Source organism: Erigeron canadensis, chromosome 3 (assembly GCF_010389155.1).
Source record: "Erigeron canadensis isolate Cc75 chromosome 3, C_canadensis_v1, whole genome shotgun sequence".
Lineage (NCBI taxonomy): Eukaryota > Viridiplantae > Streptophyta > Magnoliopsida > Asterales > Asteraceae > Erigeron > Erigeron canadensis.
Window position 1 is genome coordinate 25,139,210 of NC_057763.1, and position 4,777 is coordinate 25,143,986.

Below are 4,777 nucleotides of genomic sequence, written 5' to 3' on the forward strand. Positions count from 1 at the left end.
AGAAATAAGATTATGATTAAACTCAGTGAAATTCACATGTCAAATCCTTAAGATATATTAGGTTGATTTTTAGACATATAAATTAGATTGATTTATTTGTTTCCATAAGTATCTTTGTAAAAAACCTTTAGTTAATGCCATATCAAAATATGTGTTTTGTACTTTTATGTTTTAGCATAGGGTATGATTCCTTCATGTTGACCCCGTAGTGTGACATGACAGTCGGTACCATCCACTTTTCCATAACCGTTCGCTCAACGCCGAACTCTTGATCGACATTCAATTCATTTCTTGGAGTTCAGTGGTATCTTGCTCAATTTGTATTTTTTAACACATGGTAAAGTTTTTATATAATTTAAGATATAGGATAGGATGCTGGTTTCTATATTTTAATGATAGGATAGCTAGTGACATATTGTGAATATATATATATATATATATATATATATATATATATATATATTGAAAATTCATTTTGATGCATTGAAAGTCCATAAATCTAACATAGTGTATAACTAATTATCATTATTTAAGTGTTTAATAACACAATGGTCTGTCAAAATCGAGAAAAACATGTTATTTTTGTGCATCCATCTTGGATGCATATTCGCCAAAATGATGCATCCAACAAAAAACGTGAGTTTTTCGATTTTGACGGATGAATGTGTTGTTAAACACTTAAATAATGATAATTAGTTATGGAGTATGTTAGTTTTATGGATTTTTAATGCATCAAAATGATATTTTTAAGTGTTCCCACCGTTTTTATTTTAAGATAGTTCTTACCGGAGTGTTACCCTATAGGAGAGAGATCAAATAAGAAGGTGAGTTAAAGAGAGAAGGGAGAAAATGTTTTTCTAACCAACCCAAGGTGACCCAACCTAAGCTGATCCACCCCAAGCTGACCCAAACCAAGCTGACCCAACCCAGCGGACCAAGCTGACCCAACCCAAGCTGGCCAAGCTAACCCAACCCAAGCTGACCAAGCTAACCCAACCCAACCTAAGGTGATCTAACCCAGCTAACCAAGCTGAATCAGAAACCCAAGTTGACCAAGCTGACTCAAAAACCCAAGCTTCACAAAAGTTTGATTTATTTACAAAATTGCCACTGCGTTTTTTAATTTAATTTGACACACGACGCGTTCTGATTGGCCTATATATACACACATATACACACACACACACACACACACACATATAGGGGATGAGAATATAAGGCTGTTAGGTACCTAAGCTTAGGTGTGAAACACTCACATATTATTTTTTTAATCTATAAAATTAATGCGGGCCCAAACATTTATTCATTTATCAAGAAATATTAAAAAATTTATATGTGAGGGGTTCCACACCTAACCTTAGGTGCCGGACAGTCTTATATTCACTTATATATATATATATATATATATATATATATATATAAAGGAATTAGTTATTGTAAAACAAATATTAAAGTAAAATAAATAGGAAATGTGATCATGATAAAGTTGATGCACAATGATTCACTAAACACAATTATATATACTGATGCACGATGATTTTCATGATTCACGGTGATTTTCAGTGAAGAGAAACCCATTGTTTTATATGTTTTAATTTAATACTTGTTTTATTTTACCTAATACCTATATATATATATATATATATATATATATATATATATATATATATATATATAATAAAACAATACGTTTCTCTTCCCTCAAGATCACCGTGCATCATAAAAATCATTGTACATCAATTGTTCCGTGAATCTTCATGCATCAATTTAACCATGATCTAAGGGTCAAGTTCTTGTTTTATTTATTTTACTTTAATACTTGTTTTATAATACCCAACCCCTATATATATACATGAATTTGGCGGACATGAGAGATATCATTTAATGTTTCATCAATCAGGATATCTTAATTTATTTTTTCTGAAAGGTAACTAATTTCATTTAATAGATACTAGCATGGTATCCGCGCAAATGCAGCGGCGGTGGCCACAATGCGATGGTGACGGGTGGCGGTGGCGACTGACGGTGGTGACGACGAGTAGTGTGGGCTATTATGTAAATCTAATTAATATAATGGTTAGTATAATTATTTTAAAGGTTGAGGGACTAATGGTGTTTTTGTTTCATTTAGAGTGAAGTTGTATCGTATTTAGGAGGTATTGTTTTAATGGAGGACAATTCTGACATTTTTCCCCCTATAACTTTCAACAGGGGTCTATTCTTTTTAATAAGGAGTATAGATTTACACATCTATACTCCCTTATAAAGCAAATTAGCTTTAAGTCATTAAGAACCTGATAAGTCTAAAATGCCCCTTACCTTAATACATCTTTCTATACCCGCCTCTATAGTTGGACTAAACTACCCCCGAATCTATCTCATTCTTAAAACAAAATTCCGCCATAATGCACGGGTATTATGCTCGTAAAAGTTTATGTAAATGCCATTAGTATTGAGGAAAGTATACTGGATTATTTACTATAAATAAAAAATGTATAATTAATTGAGTATATGTAAGAACAAATACGTTTATCATTAAAAGTTTGTGTATTAATGGACATGATAAATTCAACCATTTTATCACACAATTTCTATCATTTTTACATATTTTTGACCTTTATCAATAACATGTCATTTTATATATTTTCACATATATTTTCACCTATATTAATCATCATCCAAAAATAAAAAACATAAAATATGGTGTTCTGAGTTTGGTTCTACATCGATAACTATGGTGAAAAATGAAATGACATTCTGGATGGTTCTGTATTTTATATCCATACCAAATACTCTTAGTATTCCTATTCATACTACCCTCATTTGTAATGAAACGGCAAAACAAATGTCTTTTTGTACCTTTTCACAACGGCAAAACCGTAATTTCTGTCAACTTTTTGCCCATATAAAAACTAACAAAAAAACAAAAACAAAAAAGTTTACACAAAATCGCCAAACACGCTGGCCGCGGTGGTTTCGATTTTGATACCACTGAAACACTGGCTCGCCGAAACATTAAAATCCAACCAAGGGTCGCGCAAAGCCGTAATAGATTTAAAGATAACTTTTTGACTACCCAATATTTCAAAGTGTTATTTCAAAATATTATATAATAGACTTTAATGTTTAAACATATAATAATAACCATCGATTCATAACATATACGCTCTTCAACTCTCTCAGCAAAATCTTTAATTACCCATTTGCTTGCTCACGGTCCCCTTACGACGAGGAAGATGATTATTGATTAATGTTGTTGCTCAAATAGTAATCTCATGCATAATACTCCATTTAGATAAAAGATGATTAGGAACAACATTAGAAGATGGGAACATAAATGATAAAATATGTATGAGTGAGAACATAAATGATACGGTAGTTGTGATGAAGATTAACAAAAAAAAATAAATAAATAAAAAAAAATAAAAAATAAAATTTTACTAAAACAAAAAGTAAAAGATTTTAGTGTGTTGTCCCTAATAGTTTTATTCTTAAAAATGGACGAGAGAGGATTTACTGGAAATAATAATCGTATGTGATAGATTGATTCAAAATTCTCTACAGACACTTGTATATATAGACATAAACTGAACCATCGTGACTTTTCATTAATAGTCACGTCTATTCTAAAGTTACTGCCATCGTGACTGTTTGCCAACAGTAACGACATTCACAAGTAACTTCCAATAACCGCTATTTGGCTATTATCTATCATATTGAGACACTAAATCCCTATATTTACATAACACACTAAATATAGTATTAACCGAGCAATGAACAGGATTATGTTCCACATAATGGTGTCGTGGTGACATAATAGAAACAGGAATACATAAATGTGACATCAACATAAAAGGTTAGGTAGGAAACCTCATATACATATACATGTATACATGAACTCAAACACTTAAGAAAGGGAAAAAAAATTGTAAGTTTTTATATACTAGCTAGCTAGTATCATTGTCAAGATTTTATAGCAAAGTATCTGTAAAAAGTTCTAAACTGCTTGATCTTATATAACAACTTTAATTCAGAATATACTATGTATAGTTTGAATATAATATGTTTACTTGTTTTAAATTAAATTACTAATTACTTTTAGTAGTTGATGTAAAACTTAACAGTTTAATATATTACCCAGTTTTTATTTATTTAATTTATTATGTAAAATATTTGTTTACTGTTTACTATATTTGTTTAATTTATTATTTAATTTATTACGTAACAGTTTAATATATTAACCAGTAGTTGAATAATATATGTTTACTGTTTACTTGCTCCGTATTAGAAATTGTGGGGTTGAGGATACAAACATTTGTCATCAAAGCTTTTAAGTTACTTTCCAACAACCTATCACTATGAGTTGGTTTCTCTTTCTTTATTGAAAAAAACTCTTTTTTCTTTCTCTCCTCTTTCTATCTATCTACTCTTTCACTAACCAACAATTGCTTTTTTTTATGGGCAAATGATCGGAACAGCAGATGTACCCTACTGTTGCTCTCACACCCCTTCTCTATTTTTCTTCATGTGATCAATTAAACAAAAATCTACCCCCTGAATATAATGGAACTACAAGCAGTACATATTATATCCCCTTTTTTTAATCGCAAAATTTATTCTTAATTATCAAAATTCATTTTTATAGTGGGTAAATTTGTATATGTATCTTTTTTCGATATCATGAAGGTCCTGTCACCCGTAAACTTCATCGTCACCATCACCGGAGCAATCATTTACTTCGGTTCAAACCCGCCTCCAACAATAACGTCACTTTTCC